The sequence below is a fragment of the Cervus canadensis genome, chromosome X (assembly GCF_019320065.1).
Source record: "Cervus canadensis isolate Bull #8, Minnesota chromosome X, ASM1932006v1, whole genome shotgun sequence".
Classification (NCBI taxonomy): domain Eukaryota; kingdom Metazoa; phylum Chordata; class Mammalia; order Artiodactyla; family Cervidae; genus Cervus; species Cervus canadensis.
Window position 1 is genome coordinate 26,182,776 of NC_057419.1, and position 20,950 is coordinate 26,203,725.

The following is a 20,950-nucleotide window of genomic DNA, read 5'->3' on the forward strand; positions in this document are numbered from 1 at the left end:
TAATTATGAACAATTTAAGGTGCTGCCAGGCAAGGCATCATTAATAAAGTTATTGTATCACTACGCTGAATTAAAAGGAATAGGCTTGGTTCTTCAAAAAGTTAAACATAGGGGTGGAATGGGGAAGGTGTTGGGAGGGAGGTTCAAAAGGGAGGGGATAAATGTATGTCTATGGCTGATTCATATTGAGGTATGACAGAAAACAATAAAATTCTGTAAAGCAATTATCCTTCAATAAAAAATAAATAAATTTTACATATATATATATAAAGTTAAACATAGAATTAACATACAATCCAAGAATTCCATTCCTAGGCTTACAGCCTGAAAAACTGAAAACAGGTACTCAAAAAAAATAGTTGTACACGAATGTTCACAGCATCATTGTCCACAATATCTAAAAGGTAGAAACAATTCAAATGTCCAACAATGGGTGACTGGATAAAGAAAATTTGATATATACATACAGCATTATGTTATTCAGCCATGAAAAGGGATAAAGTATTGACACATGCTACAACATGGATGAACATAAAAAAAACATGCTAAGCAATAGCTGGTCATATACTGCACACTTACACTTGTATGAAATGTCCAAATTTCATAACCCATGAAGATGAAATGTCCAAAATCCATGGAGACAGAAAGCAGATCAGTGTTTGCTAAGGGCTAGAGGAAAGAGGAATAGGGAGTCACTGATTAATAAGGTATGGATCACCTTTTGGGGTGATGAAAATGCATTGTTACTAGATAGAGGTGATGGTTGTACAACATTGTGAGTGTACTAAAGGTCACTGAATTGTATACTTTAAAGTAGTTAAAACTTCCTACTGAAGAGCATGAGGAATTATTAAATATATTCAATATCATGTGATAAATCATAATGGAAAAGAGCATTAAAAATAACATATATGTATAACTGAATTACTTCACTGTACAGCAGAAATTAACACTGTAAAACAACTATACTACTTCAATAAAATTTTTAAAAGGTCAAAGAGTTAAGATGTTCGTATTTATGTTACGTGTGTTTTACCGGTTTTTAAAAAGCAATAGCCTAATATTGGTTGTCTCTGGTTCTCAGAAACAGTTCTTTGGGACCCACCAAATTTCCTGAGAGAGCAGAGTCTTTGCCTAAAAATTAGACTGAGTGAAAATTCAAAGTCATAGCATTTCAATTTGGGAAAATTTAAAGCTGTATAATATCAGTAATTTGTAAAGTTTGGGAATTGGTCATCTCTAATTCCCAAACCTTATTACAATAACTGCTTCTTCACTGAAGGACTGGTGGGCCAAAAATGGTGGAGTGGAAATTCTAAATCTGAAACATTAGCAACAGAATCTCTGAAGGGAGACAGGGTGCGAGTCCCAGGGCATGTTGAAGGCACCTGCTGCTAGAAGGGTCTTCCAAATTCCAGTAGAACCACACTGTAACTCGATGATATTAAGGTCATCTCAATCTAAATTATGCTTTTTATCATTCTGGTAAAATTCTTTCATATTATAAGAGCTCTATTTAAAGGTTCTGTTGAGCACATTTCATAAATCTATGAATAAGCTAGGTTTGCATGTCAATCTATTTGAAACTAGAATTAAATTCACTTTTCAAAGAGCTTTTTTCCAACTAGGTTGTTGGCATAACTCTTAATTTGAACTGAAGTGGAAAAATGCATAAACCTTCTAACTTCTTTTAGTTATTTATGGAGAAGGAATCATGGGAGGGATGTTCATTTTTTCCAGTTCTACAGAAAAAAAAAATCTCCATGTTGACCTCAGGATTTATTAACTGATTTATATTTCTCTTCTTTCAGAATTTGAGTTCAAACAGGAACACTTTGTATTTTTTTCTGCCTTTATCCAATGACTGGTTATGGCTACATTCACACAGAAACTATTAAATAGAGCAGTGCTCATATGAACATAGTTTTTTAACTAGTCCAAATGAATCACACAATTGAGCAAGTATTGCTCTTAGTTATAATTCTTGGAAAGAATTTAATTGATCGTGCTAAAAATAGTATATAGATATAGATATATGTATATATGTATTTCTAAGCTTAAAAAGTTTTAACTTTATCAAACTACATTATGAGCTGGAGCTGAGTCAGCAATTAGTTACTTTAATAAAGTTTAAAAAAAATAAAGAACCAATAAACCATCAAGCATAAAACTAAATCTGAGATACTTTTAACCACCCAATTCTTTGAAAATTTCTTTTAAGTAACTCATAATTAAATCTGTCAGCACTTTGCACCCATCCTCATTTAAGTAAAGCATGTGGACCCAGATCCAAATTTTTAACTTTAATTTTTGCTATACAACTGGTCACTTTCATTTTAAAACCAAGAGTTTTTATGATTTGAGGTTGTTTAAGAGCAGAATATATATTTGTTTCTTCACTATTTTTGCTACATGAATGGCTGGTAGTTGATAGAGGAAAGCTAGAAAATCAATGGTTTGGCAACAACTTGGGAAGTAAAATGCTGTACCAGATATTGTTGGTGTCCCACCAATATCACCCACCCTTACCAGTTCCAAGTGCCAGCATCTACATTTCTTTGCCTGAATACTTTCATTGGCCTCCAAAGCTCACTCTTTCCACATGCAGAAAACAAGTCATAAATGCCAAGGAATTAGCACCTAACCAGGAACAGCCCTCAAGTAATGACTATCCCGAGCATCCCCTGCTCTCTTGCCTCTTGAATGGCAAAACTTGGAGTCATGTTCTTATATTGCTAGTTACACACGTACACAAACATGACTTGCCACAATACAGTCCACATTCCCCACTCTCCTTTGTAGATAAGTGTGGCTGTGTTTTCACAGGTTCTTGTCTGTCTGCCTTCCTACACATAGTAACACAGATGATCCAGAACTCAGCTTCAACCATGCAGATGCAAACCATGTTTTAGTTGAATAAAGAAGAATGATATCGAAGGTCCCTGAATGATGACCTAGAACAAGGATGCCTTGCAACTGTATTTTGTTCTCTTTGCTATAGTCACTTTTATTTTACCCTAATACTCAAAGAAGAGCAGAAGAAATCTTCATCCATAAGATAGCATGTCAGGTTATATCATCACTATAGATGAACCTCTAAGCAAATGCTGCATCTACACAATGAAACCATCAGCTCTGAGACCCCAATTTCTCACTATCATCACATCCGGATTCTTCAGTAGTCTCCTAAGTTTCATCTCCAACTCTCATGAGCTTTGACGTACTGAGGGAAGCATGAGGCCTTTGTACTGAGTGGCTGAAGTTCCTGCAGGCTTCAGACTTGCTTACAATCCCCCAGGGAGCTAAGCACAAGTAAGAGGACAATATGGAAATATATTTTAACTTGTTAAGCACTTCCCTAATGTGCTCATAATGTCAGTTCAACCGAATTAGCCACATGCTAACACTGACATCATCTTAAATGATGTCATTCTCCCCACTAAAAGCCTGCCTCTGAGTGAAAAGCTATACTCATCAAGATAGATGGGTCAAGGAGGAGAAAAGAAACATTCATCAACGAAACTTTCTAACCTAGACCAGAAGACTTTTGGTTGCCCAAAAGAGGAGAACTACAAAAGGTAATAAGGAAGGATATGTGAAATATGCCAAGTGGGTACAATACTCTTCTGTAAAGTAAGGATGTAGTTCACAACTGACCTAGTTGAATAACAGCTTTAAAACTGATAAATTGTATAATGATCTCTCTTCCAACAGAAGAAAACAACCAAACCAGTTTGACAAGCCATAAATACTTAATAATATTCAACTAAGAAACTTAAGTCACAGTTCCTCCCAAAATTCAGTGTCACCCTTTATTCTCTTGACCAAACTCATGCTTTTCAACAGTTACTCTGTATGACTGTTAAAAAAAATAGAACATACTTGCTTTCTACAAATACCAAATATTTCAAGATTGTATGGACACTCAAACTTAGCCCCAGTACTACTGTATTATGGCTCGTTACGTACTAATGAGACTTCAGATTATACCCCTGAGTGGTTTCAATTTTGCTTATTCTGGGACCTAGTAATTCAATTATTCAAAAAGCTTTTTGGAAGATTATTTCTAGTGCAACAGTTCTTAACCTTGGCTGTACGTTAGAATCACCTGGAGAAAATTTAAATTTCTGCTGCCCAGATCTTACCTTATTTTCATTAAACAAAACTTCTATGGGTGATAGTAGCCAGGTATGAGTGTTTTGGTGTTTTTCAAAATCTTCCCAAAAGTTTCCAATATACAGTAAAGGCTGAGGATGCCTTGAATGGGTGAAGTTCTATATTTAGTTAGCTGTACCTCCTGATCTTCCTAACATTTCTAAATGAGGCCTTTAGACTAGATCTCCAAGCACTGAGAAACAATTTATCAGTCAATAAATATTCATAGAGTTCCAAGTATCCTTAAGGCTCTGTGTTCAGTGCTAGAAATGCAAGAATGAAAAAGACATCTGGGTGAGACAAAAAGAACAGCTTCTCAAACTTTAATGTGTACATGAACTTGGGGAACTTGTTAAAATGTGGGTTCTGATTCAGTAGGTCTAGGATGAAGCCTGATAATTTATTTCTAAGAAGCTCCCAGGTGACATGCCAGTGCTACCAGTCCATGGACCCCACTTTGAGTAACATGTAAAACTGCAAGGTGAAGTAATGAGTACTATAAAAACCACAGGGTGCTCCCAGTGGGCCAGTGGTTAAGACATCATATTTCCAATGCAGCAGACGTGGGTTCAATCCCTGGTTGGGGAACTAAGATCCCACATGCCACAGTGCATGGCCAAGAAGTGTTTAAAAGAAGAATGAACAAAGTCTACAATTCTGTAAAATGCTGGCCTCCTGCAGTTATCATCATCTTTATAGAGTTTTCAAATCTTTTCTAAAATTAATTTACATACTATCTCTGGTCACCTTTAGAGAAGGTTCAAGAATTTTTTTAGTTGTTCAACAATAAATCCACATACATTTCCTCAAGGAATATTTTAGTAAACAATGTAAGAAGATTTGCCAAAGTCAATATTTGTGGAATTCAAAAAGGAAAGGCAAGCAGGCAAGATTTGGACAGAGGAAATGTGAGTCAGAGAAACACAGAGTTGAAAGACAGCTGGAAAATCAACCTGCCCATTTCCTTGTCCTGTTGGTGACTCCATAACTCATGCTTTCCCCTTAGTCTAAGGGAAATGAAAGGTCATTTGCACTTGAAAGCAACACTTGAAGAGAAATGTGCCTTCAAAATCTCCAACACCTAGAGCTTCACAGGAACTTCAAAGTGATTCAAACCTTCCAAGAGATCAAACTAACATTTCAATTAGAATGAGAATTCTTAATAAAGATCCACATTTTTATATTGATTCTTCAACATAATTTGAAGAGAAAAATGCATTCTTTGTTCTTGGGAATATTTCTCCTTTCTTAATGGTAAAATAAAATGTACAGTAAATTCTTCAAGTATTTCAAAAGTCCTGTGACACCAGTAGATTCCACTCTGATCAAATATCCAAGTCACTCTGATGTTCTTCTGGCAGCAATGGAAGCGTGACATGTTAGTATAAGTAAGTGGGACTAGGATCCCCTGCAAAGTAATGAAATGATTGACAGCACAGGATCCCTAGTATCAAAAACTAAAAGCCAGATGGAAGAGGAAAAGGAGGAAGGGGAAGAGAAAGAGTCCAAAAAAATGAAACCTCAATAGGAATGAAGAACTCTGCAAGGAAAAAGATTCTCACAGTGTTTGGGTTGGAGAGTTCTCTTCTGGCACACAGACTTGCAAGTTTATATTAAATCCTTGTAATTTATCTCCTTGTCTGCAAGGAGATCCAACCAGTCCATCCTAAAGGCAATCAGTCTGGACTGATGCTGAAGCTGAAACTCCAATACTTTGGCCACCTGATGTGAAGAGCTGACTCATTTGAAAAGACCCTGATGCTGGGAAAGATTGAAGGCAGGAGGAGAAGGGGATGACAGAGGACGAGATGGTTGGATGGCATCACCGACTCAATGGACATGAGTTTGAGTAAACTCCGGGAGTTGGTGATGGACAGAGAGGCCTGGCACGCTGCACTCCACAGGGTCGCAAATAGTGGGACATGACTGAGCTACTGAACTGATTATCCCCAGGTGGCGCTAGTGGTAAAGAACCCACCTGCCAATGCAGGAGTGTTAAGAAATGCAGGATCGATCCCTGGGTTGGAAGATCCCCTGGAGGAGGAAATGGCAACCCACTCCAGTATTCTCGCCTGGAGAATTCCATGGACAGAGGAGCCTGGTGGGCTACTGCCCATAGGGTCGCAAAGAGTCAGACACAAGTGAAACAACTTAGTGTGCACGCATGCACAAACACACACACACACACACACACACATCATTACTGAAAAGAGATTCCTTCCTGACTTATTCACTGGATGGAGTTCTAGTGTCATGGGCAGTGTGAAATGGTAGAAAGTAAGTGGTCTCTGGTTCTAATTCCAGCTCTGTGACTTCCTATATGTGTTGGTTTGTACTTGGACAAATCAATTAAATTAATTCCCTGAGCTTCACTCTCCTCCTTAGACATGCTTGGATTTGAATTGATAGATGAATGAAAGAACTAAAAATTCTACATTTAAGGTTCTGGACACTTTAAGTTCTTTAAATTGTTATTATTACTTTCTAATGAAGATCATAAGCCTGTTTGGTTTGTCATTGTAATGCTCTGTGCATCAGATGAACTTAAGGAATTAATGATACTGATGATGCAAGCATTTGTCTAAATATGATACCATCATATTGCCTCTCCACTCTGACAAAAAAACATGTAGGCACCAAAGCTGACCACAAGAGGCTTGTGGGCCCAGGGCAATAAACAAATAGGCTTTATTTGATTTGCATAGTGCTCATTACAAGTGTTAAGTTAGCTGATGACATTTGAAAATCAGAAGATTTATTATAAACATCTAGATTTCTAGCTTCTTTTGAAAAATCAGAAAATCTCCAACAATCATGCTTGGCCGCCATCAGTTGGAGCTAAAAAGTAACTACTGACCCTTCGAGTCAGGACATGAGATAGGACGTGGTTTCTCCAATTAGCCCATCTCCACTTGATTGATTTTATTCAAGTTGGGTAAGTGGTTACTACAGTCATTTGAGTTTAAGACCCTTAGTCTTACAGGGAAAAGTAAATATTCAAAGAATCTATGAGACAATTTGACACATGCTTCTTTGAAACCATAACCCAGTTTTAAGTTGAGTTTGGAAACATGGGGAATTTTGTAGAAGAATCCTTTAAGAGGAGATAAGGAATTCAAAAACAATAGGCATAGAGACTTGAGTATTGTCTGTCAATTCAAATTATCCTCCTTGGCCTTCTATCCCTATACTCACATCATACCTTGGAGTGAAGATTGTTCATAAAAAGAGGAAGATAGTATAAGAGCTCCAGAGCAGGCTGTCAGCTGTTTTGATGCCATTAATCTCAGTAGCAACAGGGGTTAATGCTCTTAGTACAGATACCAGTGCCTCAACAGCTATCATGGCCGCCCTCGAGGTAGACACCTGCCAGAACTAGAAGGCTGTGACCTCTTTGTGGGCGCCAGAAGCTGCAGGGCCTTCAGTGAGCCTTGTCAGCAATAGCTTCTGACATTATCCGCAGTGACTATAAATGAGAGAGGAAGAAGAAAATGGCGATGGGACAGCAAAGTCAATAGGTGTGCATTTGGTACACACAATTGACATCCTGAACCATTTCAGAATTATTTGGGCTGAATCTGAGAGCTCAATGGCATGTGCCTGGAGAGTGGACTGGGCTAGAGAAATGCTGCTCAGTGATTCTGATCCAGGCCCTAGGCTCACCCACAGGATAGGGTATAAAATTAAGATGCCGTTCAGCAAATTTTATCAGTTGCTTTGCTAACTTGTCAGTTGATAATTACCAATCTCCTTTGTTTTCAAGTGTACTTAATGAGGAGTGACTTAAATGTATTAATCAGAAACATTCTGATTTTCAATGCCTAATGGTCCAACCTAGATAGCCAACACACTGAAGGTTTTTCCTTGTTCTTTACTGGGCTCCATTTGGATTTTGATCAAGTTCAAAAGTAAACACCATCTTTCCTTAATTGGAAATAAAAGAGGAAAGTAGACATTGGAAAGTAAACATCTTTCCTTAATTGGAAATAAAAGAGGAAAAGGTTTGAGTCCCATTGTTTTGTAGGAAATATGGTTGGTGTGATTCCTGAGTTTCCTTTTAAACAAGTCTCTTTGACACGAGTGTGCCTGATTTATTATGATCAGCATCCATGGAAACTCTAGGAAGAGGAATAACTGAAGGGTCAGGAGGAGAAGGGGGCAAGAGAGGATGAGGTGGTTGGATGGCATCACCGACTCAATGGACACAGAGTTTGAGCAAACTCCAGGAGATGGTGAAGCACGGGGAAGCCAGGCATGCTGCAGTCCATGGGGTCGCAAAGAGTCTGACACAACAACTGAACAACAACTTCACAAGCTGGGTAAATGGTATAGAGGAATTCACTGTAACTATCTTTTCTAAGTTTATAACTCTTTTGTAAATCTAAAACTATTTCAAAACAAAAGTTTTTTTTCCCAAAATTTCAGTTCCTTCTTACGTTGGTGAGGATACAATTTACAGCAATGGAGAGACTAAAGAAGTTGCTTAGTAATGTTTTCCCAAATCAATATTTAAACCATGTATTTTCATTGTCTCACCACAAAAATGTATCTGTGACTATCACTCTCAATATTATATTTTAAATTCTACCACAACTCAGTCTTTGAGACACCATTACAAAGTCAACTTTCTGTGGTTGATGAGTTTCACAATAAATCAACCCCCAGTTTGGGGAACCAGGGATTGGGGTGGGAGGAGGCAATTCTAAGTTATGGGGGGACTTCTGATTGTATGGCTTGCTGGCACTCCTAACCCCCATGGTGTTCAAGAGTCAGTTGTGCAATATTTAGAAAAGCCTTACACAGAAACTTTTTTCCTTTTGGACTCTTCACAGATACCACCATATTTTCAAAGGAAATACTGGAGGGGCTTATATTCATTTAATGCTGGAGCCACTAGTGCATTACTCCTTGTAGCAAACTATGCAAATTTCTACTCTATCTGGGCCCAGGGCAAGGGCTGGAAGGGCCAAGAATTAAGATCCAGAAAAGACTGAAGCTGTGGAAGGAAAGTGCTGGATACAACAATTTTAAAGTAGCTGTTCTAAGGATAGTTCTAAGGATATTCTGAAATTTCTATTTAGCATTCCCCTCATCCTGATGATGAGAGACATATTTGAACTCTTAAGTATTAAGGGATAGGCATTGTGCTAATTGTGTCAACTACATAATTTCATTTAGTTCTTGAGACAAACTATGAAGTCAGTAATGTTTACTGTTTCTATTTTATCTAATAAGAAGTTGAGTCTGAGATTTTGTTGCATGACTCCTATGTGCAAGAATGCCACATTCCTTTATTTCTCTAAATTAAATTAAATCTAGTTCTGAATGCCCATCCATAAGGTCAATTTGGGGGGTCCACTGAGACTTAAGTGGAGCCAGGAGAGAAAAGAAATTTCCAGCAACTTCATCCACTGTGGTGGTATCTATGATTGTCAGTGCTGCCTCCACTTCAGTAGGGCTCTGGATATAGTCCTGGGCCAGCTGCTGACTACTGCTGAGATGGCTCTGTTGACCACAGGCTCCCACAGAGTTCTTCTCAGCACAGGGTTGGCAGGTTAATCACAAACAATACAGAATGCCTGGTTAAATTTCAATTTCAGATAAACAATAAGTACTTTTTAGCATAGGCATATCCCATGCAATAGTTGCAACAGTGACTTATTGTTTATATGAAATTGAAATTTAACTGGGCAACTTGTATTTTATGGAACAACCCTGTCTGTCAGCAGCCATCAAGGCCATAGCACTTAAGTCTCCAGCCTCCTCCTCATTCACGTCTCAGCTATTTCCCACCCGGAGACAGGTGCAGGAAAGGGCCATGTGATTCGGAAAATACCCTGGTTGTACCCAGTCCTCTGTCCCCACTAACACAGTCATGAGGAGATCAAAGGTCTGATCAATACTGACTAGCCTGCTGAGTGCTGAGAAAACAAAGTAGCAGTGGAAGGAAAATCCCTCTGCTGAAGCCCAGTGTCAAGGAGTTAACTCTGTGAGCTTGCAAAGGCCACACACCAGAGAATTCAGGTGGACATGCCCAAACCAGACTCAGGTCCAGTCCCCTAAAGACTCTGTGCTGGTGGCTCTCAGACTAGGAATATTCAGTGTAGCCTCCATTCACTCACCTGGACAGTGCACCTAGAGCCTTAACCCTATAAATGCACTTGCTTAAGACCCCAGCTGGCTATTTAAAGCTGTAACAACTCAAAACAAAATCTGTTTACTACTGCACAAGTAGGAGGTGTGTGAATGTTTTTATCATTTGGGTTCTATCATGTTATTCTTTTATCCCTGTGGGTGTTCTTTTAGCATTCCTTTAAAAAAGATTTTCCCTTTCACATTGAAGTTGGCCCAACCAAAAGTGTTTATATAAAGGACCCATGAGAGGGACGCTCATCAAGGGAAATTAAAGAAGTACTTTCCCCCATGTTGTTCATGGGTGCTGCTCCAGGACCATGACAACCCCATCCCTAGAAAAAAACACTGGCATTGAGACTCACTTTCAAGGAGAGGCCAACAGGATCACAATAAGAATCACCTTTACTTAGTAATCTATAAAGAGAAGCCCCAAATTTCACACTAAATCATGATAACAATGCTTTAAATGAAACTTCACTGATTTCTTAACTATTAATAAATATATTGACAAGATAGCTCTAGCTATAGGACAAATATTGTAGCCAGTTTCTCCTTAAAAACAACCTAGATCATACTGTATTGACTGTTGATCTAGTTATCTCAATTTGCTTAACCAAAATAGAAAGCTTTGTAATCATCTGGTCAACTGTTAATATAAACTATTTCCAAAAAATATGATCTGAACAACCATAAATTATTGTATGCATCGAATGTGCCTCTAAGCACTTGATTCAATCTCTTTCTTAATCATATTCTTTAAACATTTATGGGGAAAAACTGGTCAATAGTAATGAAATCTCTCCCTTATAACAGAAAAAATGATCTTCTATTTTGTCTCTTTGATATTATTTTTGGCCTTTTCAGTTGGAGAACGACGACAGGTAAAAGGGGGCAATTTGGCAACTTGAGCATGTAATGGCATATATTATGTGTTTATAAGCCCCTTTCACATGTGTGCTCTGGTTTTGAATCAGACAGTGGTGACCGTTCAAGTATAAGCGACAGGACACCTGTGAAAGGTTTTCTTACCAGAGCCGGTCACTTGAGACATTATCCATCCTTGCTATTCTGTTCTAGATTCCAAATGGCAACTTCAAACAAAACACAAGAGTAAACTGGAGGGCAGCAGAAGGACAAGTTGAGAAATTCAGCAATTAAAGATTTCACCACATTTTTTTCTTTAGCCTTCCTCCTCTCTTAGCCATGGTGGGAGCTGACTGAAGTGCGTTATTTGCTGTCAATCACAAAACCTTTGTTAAAATTATTAATTAGGTAAGAAAAAAAAGATAGGGGGAAGATGGAAGGAATCAGAAAAATATTTGGATAAGTTACATACCATAAATCTTTCCAATTTCATCTCTTAGCAGAAATACTCTGCAAACTTTCTGAACTAAATTTCTAACTGTTGATCCTCATGCTTCATGATAATATAACAAAACCCAGAAGGGCAGTCCAGTTAATCATTTCCATGTACAGTTTTAGAATTCATTGATTTGACAATTTCACCATAATCAGTCATGTCATGATCATTTAGTATAATAGAGGAATCAAGACCTGAACTATTAGTCTCTGTAATGATATTTATTGACCTGAAATCTGTACTAGAAAAATGTCTGGGCATTATACTAAACATTTACCATTTGGTACATACTCAAGATTATTGCTACTATTTTCAAAACAACTAAAATCAAGCTGACTTGTTTCTTTCAGTAACAACGACGTTTCCAACTAATGGCGGCCTGAGAAAATGAATTTGTCCTCTAATAGTTGGCCAACTTCCCCCAGAGTTTATCAAATTCTAAATGCCTGGGGGATCAGCAGTCTTTCAAAAATCAGAAAGAGAAGTCAAGGAAACAATCCAATTCACCACTGCAACAAAAAGAACAAAATACCTAGGAATAAATCTACCCAAAGAGACAAAAGGCCTTAATGCAGAAAACAGTAAGACCTTGATGAAAGAGATCAAACATGACACAAACAGATGGAACAATATACCATGTTCTTGGATTGGAAGAATCAATACTGTGAAAATGACTACACCACTCAAAGTAATCTACAACTTTAAATTAATCCCTATTAAACGTACAATGCTATTTCTCAGAGAACTAGAAAAATAATCTCACAATTTGTATGGAAACATAAAAGACACCAAAGCTAAAGCAATCTTGAGAAAGAAAAACGGAGATGGAGGAATCAGGCATCCTGACTTTAGACTATACTACAAAGCTACAGTAATCAAGACAGGATGGTACTGGCACAAAAACAGAAATACAGACCAATGGAACAAGATAGAAAGTCCAGAGATAAAGCCATGCACCTACAGGAAACTTATCTTTGACAAAGGAGGCAAGAATATACAATGGAGAAAAGACAGCCTCTTCAATAAGTGGTGCTGGGAAAACTGGACACCTACATGCAAAAGAATAAAACTAGGACAATTTCTAACACCATACACAAAGATAAACTCAAAATGGATTAAAGACCTAAATGTAAGACCAGAAACTAGAAAACTCTTAGAGGAAAACATAGGGAGAACACTCGATAACATAAATCAAAGCAAGATCCTCTATGACCCACCTCCTAAAGTAATGGAAATAAAAACAAAAGTGAATAAGTGGGGCCTGATTAAACTTAAAAGCTTTTGCACAGCAAAGGAAACTATGAACAAGGTGAAAAGACAACCCTCAGAACGGGAGAAAATAATAGCAAATCAAACAACTGACAAAGGATTAATTTCCAAAATATACAAGCAGCTCATACAACTCAATGCCAGGAAAACAAACAACCCAATCAAAAAGTGGGGAAAAGACTTAAGCAGACATTTCTCCAAAGAAGACATACAGATGGCTAACACATGAAAAGACGCTCGGCATCGCTCATTATTAGAGGAATGCAAATCAAAACCACAATGAGATATCACCTCGTACCGGTCAGAATGGCCATCATCAAAAAGTCTACAAACAATAAACACTGGAGAGGGTGTGGAGAAAAGGGAACACCCTTGCACTGTTGGTGGGAATGTAAATTGATACAGCCACTATGGAAGACAGTATGGAGATTCCTTAAAAAACTAGGAATAAAACCACCATATGACCCACCAATCCCACTTCTAGGCACATACCCTGAGGAAACCAGGGTTGAAAAAGACACATGTATCCCATTGTTCATTGCAGCACTATTTACAATAGCTAGAACATGGAAGCAACCTAGATGCCCATCGACAGAGGAATGGATAAAGAAGTTGAGATACATGTACACAATGGAATGTTCAGTTCAGTTGCTCAGTCGTGTCCTACTCTTTGTGACCCCATGAACCGCAGCACACCAGGCCTCCCTGTCCATCACCAACTCCCGGAGTTTACTCAAACTCATGTCGTTCAAGTTGGTGATGCCATCCAGCCATCTCATCCCTTGCCGTCCCCTTCTCCTCCTGCCCCCAATCCCTCCCAGCATCAGGGTCTTTTCCAATGAGTCAACTCTTTGCATGAGATGGCCATGTTACTCAGCCATAAAAAGGAACACATTTATGTCAGTTCTAATGAGGTGGATGAACGTAGAGCCTATTATACAGAGTGAAGTAAGTCAGAGGAAGACTAATATCATATATTAATGCATATATATGGAGTCTAGAAATATGGCACTGATGAACCTATTTGCAAGACAGCAAGGGAGACATAGAGAATGGACTTGTGGACACAGGGCAAGTGGAGGAGAAGGTGGGAAGAATTGAGAGAGTCGCATTAAAACGTATACATTACCACATGTAAAAGTAGATAGCCGGTGGAAATTTGCTGTATGTCGGTGCAGGGAGCTCTGTGTGATCAGGGACACAGGGTCTGGTCCACAGTAAATGCCATGCTTGTTAAGTAAATAATTGAATCAATGTGGGGAGGGGAGGGAAGAGGAGGGAGGTTCAACAGGGAGGGGATATATATGTAATTATAGCTGATTTGTGTGGTTGTGTGGCAGAAACCAACACAACATTATAAAGCAATTATTCTCCAATTAAAAAATAAATTTAAAAAATAATTGAATCAAATGTTATTCACCTCCAGCACCACCACCATTAAACCACAATCTCACTAACATCTCAGTCACGTATTTTCCCTTGAGTCGCATGTCCTGGATACAGTTAAATCACACGTTCTAACATTCAAACCCTCAATTACTGGTCTGGGTAGTATGACTTTTGCTGGGGATGTGTCAGCAGGCAATCATTTGAAACCAGACTTCTATGTATCTAATGCATTTCTGCCACTCTCCAATTTGTATAAGTCCTTTCCATAAGACTCTCCAAGGCGAATGTCCTATTGCTCTTCGGCTCAATTGTCCCATCCCTGGTAAGATGAAAGAGTATTGGTAATTATGACTCCAGGACATCATTCTTGCCCAGGCTTTACTAGCATGTATTCTAGTACAGACACTTGACCCTGTGTCAATTCCTGACATGCTCAGGTGGGACACAAAACACAAATACTAAATGCATTTGGTGCTTAATATCATCAAATCCCACTTCCCTTTCTTAGGATAAATGAGCTTTCATCCTTCAATTCTTGATGTCTCTGGTGATTACAGTATTGTAGTCAAAGGCAACAAAAGGCCACTAATAGTGTTAAGCTTTACCCGACATTAAAATTCCTAATAGTACAATGGTGAAGAAAAAAAGGAGGAAAAGGGCCAAAGGAAGACATAAATGAGCAAGGAATAATGAAACATTTTCTTGAGTTGAAAATGAGTTCAAACTCTAAGTTCACGATTCAAATAGTTAGTGCTCAATTTTATTTCTTGCTGACAAATTCTGCCTCTTCAAATTAAATATAAAAGTTGGAAAAGGTTCTTCACAAGTCAATTGCCTATACAAAACATTCTGATGAGTAGTTAAGTATGTATTAATTAGAAACATATGGGGATTAATTTCCTTCAAATAAATGTAGTTATGAAACTTGAGAGTAAAGGAGAATCATTTAGCAAAATACTCTCAAATCATGCTGAATATATAAGATTAAGCAAGATATACTTATTCAAATTTAAAATGTTTTTTTTTTTGCATCTAGCCAATGGGCCAACTGGGCAATAAAGTCTTCATTAGCAAGAGTGTCTTTTACATATATATATTCATTATTTGACTCATGGATTCCTTGTTTCAAAAAATATCAAGAAAATATGGAAGAAAAAGGCCTAGGGGAGAGGGATTTAGCTGTATCTGTGATGTTTTATTTCTTGAAAAAAGAGATTTGAAATAAGAATGGCAAAATAGTAACACCATCAAATCTGGCTGATGGGTATGTCTATTTCTATTTTGTTCTTTTCTATATGCTTGAGAAGAACAAGTTTTTGACAAAAGTGTGCAGGCAGTATGTGATGGTAAGTGAGACCATGGGATTCAGTTTGAAGTATCTGGTTTGGCTGTTTACTAGTTCCATGACCTTGGCAATCTAAGTTTCAGTTTCCAAACCTACAAAATCAGGAAAATATGAACTGGTTCCCATCTGAAGGGTGAGAACTCTGTATTATTTGAAGAAAAATGTGTGTTCTTAAGTCTTAGGTTCAGTTCCTCTGAAAACAGCCTTTCAGATTTCTGTGGAACTTTCACTAGGCAGTGCTCTCAGAAATGGCACCAGTGGAAGCGCCAAGGATACCAGAGGAAGAGGGAGAAGCTGAGCTACAATGCTATCACAACAGAGGCCTCAGCCAGTCCCATGAGGGCACACTGGAGCTGAAACAGTCCTTCACAATCAGCTAGAATCAAGGGAAGAAGGCCATAACTTTGTATCTCTATGTCAACCTCCAAATCATTGGCTAAAGACTACCTGTAGGGAAAGAACATAGCCTTGGGTGAGGCACAGCCTATCAGCCAAAGACAGTACCTGGGGGGAAGTAAGATGGCAACCATCAGCAACTGCCAGATGGGGAATGAGAGCCTTAACCTTGAAGGGAGAAGCTATGTTAAGCACGACAACATCCACTACAGTCAGGGACTGAGACTCAACCTTGGGAATGGAAAGAACATGGTGCAGAAGTGGAAGAGTGAAAAATCAAAGGATTACAGGGCCAGGGATTCCCTGGTGGCTCAGACAGTAGAGTCTGCCTGCAATGCGGGAGACCTGGATTCGATCTCTGGGTCAGAAAGATTCCCTAGAGAAGGAAATGGCAACCCACTCCAGTGTTCTTGCCTGGAGAATCCCATAGACAAAAGAGCCTGGCGGGCTACAGTCCATGGGGTCGCAAAGGGTTGGACACAACTGAGTGACTTCACTTTCACTTCCTTTTTCACAGGACCAGGCAGTTAGGTCCCTGGGCCCTAGGTGAGATGGGCTGGGGTCTGAAAGCCTGCAATAGAAGGTTAGCTGTGACAGGATCATAGCCTTTTGTAAGTCACACTCTTCACACTCTGTGGATCTGGGTTATGTCCCTGCTGTTCTCTAGTATACAATTTATATGCAAATGGGCTTCCCATATGGGTCAAGCTGTAAAGAATCCACCTGAAATGCAGGAGACGTAGGTTTGATCCCTGGGGTGGGAAGACTCCCTGGAGAAGGAAATGACAATCCACTCCAGTATTCTTGCCTGGGAAATTCCATGGACAGAGGAGCCTGGCAGGCTACAGTCCATGGGGTTGCAAAGAGTGGGACATGACTGAAGCAACTGAGCGCACTTAATTGTGTATGTATGTATGCATCCAGTCCGATGCTGCCCGGGGCCACAGATTTGAAGAAAGAAGCACCATGAACACTTAGTGTTACTATAATAGTGTCGACTAGAATCCAAACCAAAGAATCGAAAAGAAAGGTGAAATGTGGATGACCAAGTCAGGTCACTGAGTTAGGAGGGATGGAGTATTTCTCATTTTTTAAACCGCTTTGAAACATTCATCCTTTTCAGAAAAGAAAAAGATATTTAAATTTTAACGCTAGACTATATTTAGCCAAAACCCCTTTTTAAAAGTCAAGGCCACTTTCTCCAGCAGACTGTGGAATCAAAGACAAACAGAATGGCTTCCAAGGAAATCATTTGTACACAAAATTCAGAGATCACACTGAGTTAGGTTTTTAAGCACATTTTAACCTACCAGTTTTATTGTATCCACTAATGCCAGTCACTTATTTATAGACCAATGTCACATGCTCATTTGACTGCACATAAGTTGATGATTCAATTTGGATTCAATAGGCTTTATTTATTTGCAAGGTCTCTGAGAACTTGGAATTAAAATAATGAAACATCTGAGAGAAGGAGCACTGTGTACATAGCTGTATAATGGGAAGACTTCTGTTTTGGCTTTTTCCTTTGACCAAATCCTTAAGCCTATTTGCATTTCAGTGTATGCATCTGCACACCAGTATGAGCACATACTACACCTGATTAGGTCTACAGGTATGAATTAAATACTGAACAGATCACTGATTATAGCTGGATTGTATCGTTATTCTCAGTTTTTATAAGGAGTGTTATAGATGGAAGGGTGCCATGGAATAAAGAGGTGGTTTTGAACCAGTCAACTAACGTGCAATGTTTCCAGGGGCATTTAACTAACTATGCAATCCACTCAGTCCACACGACTAATAACATGGTTGTTAGCCTGTCACCCAGCTTGGATGACTTCACTGCTTATACAGTTCAAAGCCAAATACACTGCATGCCTGTTCCTGTAATTCATTCATACAAATGAGAGGAAACAAATATAGGCCACCATAAATTTAACTTTCTCAAGATGACCCATATACTCCCCCTCCCCCCTCTACTGGAAGAAGCTAGACAAATCCACAGTAATGCTTTTGTCATAGAGAACTATGCTTTCCAGCACTGCTGCAGCTAAACTGCACATGTACACACAAGACTATCTGAAAAGAAACACACTGGAAAATTTCTTCCTCTCCTTTAGCTTTGCAAAAGCTTTGCAAGAGCTATTGTTCTTCTCATACTCAATTATGCTTCTGTTTTTGTGAAGAGAAAGCAAGGATGTGGGTGGGTTGCTTTTACTCATCTTTTCAACATTAAGTGTCTGACCTGACATGCTTGTAGACAATCAAGTATAGTGACCAAAGAATCAGTTACCACACTGTCCCTTTCCCCAGGAGCTAGTCTTGTAGGACCACTGATTAGAGAGAGCTATCATCAAGTAATATTCTTCCTGGGATCTGTTTTTTTCAACCATTTGGAATTATAAAAACCACTCCTATCCAAAGGCAGGCAATGGACCAGATTTGGACCCCCCAAGCCATAATTTGCCAATTCCTGTTTTAGACTGGTGGTTCCCAAGTTGTTTCCCCTAGAATTACCCAGGGAACATTTTAAAGTAAACACTCAGGTCACACTTCAAACCAATTACAACACGATCTCTGGGGGATACAAGCAAGTGTCAGTCATTTTGGAAGTTCCTCAAGTGTATTCCAGGATGCAAACTATTTGGGACTTGCTGATGGCTTGATGATCCCTTCCAGTCCTAACCATGCAGACTCTTTGCTTGCCACTCCTAGAATCATGAACAGAAGACCGTATGGTACTGGAAGGGTAGGTTTCACAATCAAAATGTCATAGTAGGGACTTCCCTGGTGGTTCAGTGGTTAAGATGCCACATTTCCAATGCAAGGGGTGTGGGTTTGAGCCCTGGTTGGGGAACTAAGATTCTATATGCTGTGGGTGTGGCCAAAAACAATTTTTTTTAAAAGGGGGGGAATAGAGCTTTAAAAAGTAATAGTTACAGTGTTCAGCCTGGTTTAATAGATTGTAGGTGGGGAGGCTGGCACAGTGTCTTAGCCTAGCTGTCCCTCCCCAGCATCCCTCAGAGAACAGACTCTGAGACAAAGGGGAAATTCATTTAGGGGTCTCATTACAGGCATCATGCAAGGGGGATCAAGAAGCATACAACAGGGAAGGAAAAAGACAATACACTCCATGTAGGCTTACTACAATGCCATCTTAGTTAAATCTTCTTTCTCTAAAAGAAAAAATAATGTCAACAATGATACATCTCCAACTTTAACAGGAAAAAACGTAAACGTCAGACACAATTTATCTACGTTGAATATAAACTCTTCCCTAAATGCCCCTGTCCACTGTCATTATTCCACTTAACAGTCATATCAAGCTGAGGTCCACATCAGCTCACCAAGTGAGAAGAATACAAAAAACACGCTCAAAATCCTTGCACATAAAAATAACTACTGTCAACATTTTGGCCTTTTTTTCTTCCAGTCTTTGTCCAGATATGTTTACATGGTTGAGATAATTGTGTGTCTGTATACAGTTTTGTTGTTAATTTCCATTTCAAAACATAATTAAAGTTCTTAATTTCTGGTCTTGGCAGACATGCTATTTCTCTGGGCACTTCCTAACTGGCCCCTCCCAGACCTCCCAGCTTGTTGACCACTCCCTCCTCGGACACCAAATCCACACCTAGTTAGACTCCTACCCTCCCTTACAAGACCCAGATAAACTCTTAACTTTCTATCTTTTCTTCCAGCTCCCTCTTTGGTTATTCTCTCTCCTTTTCATTCTCACCATCTTCTCAACTTTCCAGTTTTTATACTTCTATTCCAGTCACAGAACACACAAGAGAGATGTATACATTATGCTGTTTGTGGCCTGTGTCCTCTTCCCATGCCCAGTCCCTGATCTGCAACTTAATGGAATTGCATTTCTGTGAGGGCAGGACTGATATTATCCATCTCTTTCTCCCCCCACAGTGCTTAGTGCAGCATCTTGCCCATCAAAGCACCTCCACAAATCCTTGCTAAATTAATGAATGCATGTTAAAATTGTCTCAGCTGTGAGCCAGGCATCACCAGTCTTAATACTTGCTAACTATGTCCAGGCAAATATTAAAACTCTGAGGGATAGTATCTGTGTGTCCGTGTAGATATGAAAAGCCACAGGGTTTCCAAATGCATTTCACTTAAGAGTTCTACTGTGGTAATATCACAGTATGCCATGGACGCCATTGGGAAGAAAGCATTCAGAGCTATGCTGCTGGTGCCTCTCTTAAATGAACTATTTCCCCCAGCCTAAGGCCTATATGTACAAATGCACTCTTCACAGATTTCAAATAAGCAACTGTACTGGCAAGACCACTCTCACTTCCTGCCTTCCAACATGCTGTGGGGGCCTGTCTTTGGCAGAAACCAGCCACCAAGGGATTCTGGGTGATACAGTTCAAAGAGATCAGCCTCCCTGAGGTGCAGAGCAGAGAGAAGTACAGAGAACTCTTGCTGGACAGAGGAAATGTCAAAAGAAGAAGAGCATAGATGATACTGGGATTCATGGCTTCCATACTTGCATATGAGCTGAGGCTTGCCATCTGGACAAGACACCTACTGTGGTCAGACTCTACTACGATGTAGTTAACACAGGCCCCGTGTGTCTTCCCTTCCAATCCTGTCCCTTTCAAGTCACTATGTAGTCACACTGACACAACACTAGGTCATGACTATTGGCAGGCAGAACAGATTCCAGTCATGTGACTATTCAATTTTCAATATTAGAACCATGAGATCCTGAAACCAGAGCCACATCATGACACACTCTCCCTATCCTGATGGTTCCTGACCCATCAGGTAAGGAAGAATACATGAACATTCTTTTGAGCCACAGTCATGGCCTTAGCTTGCAGTGCAGTAACTTGCTGTACTATGAGTTCAGCATGTCAGTTACCTATTCATGG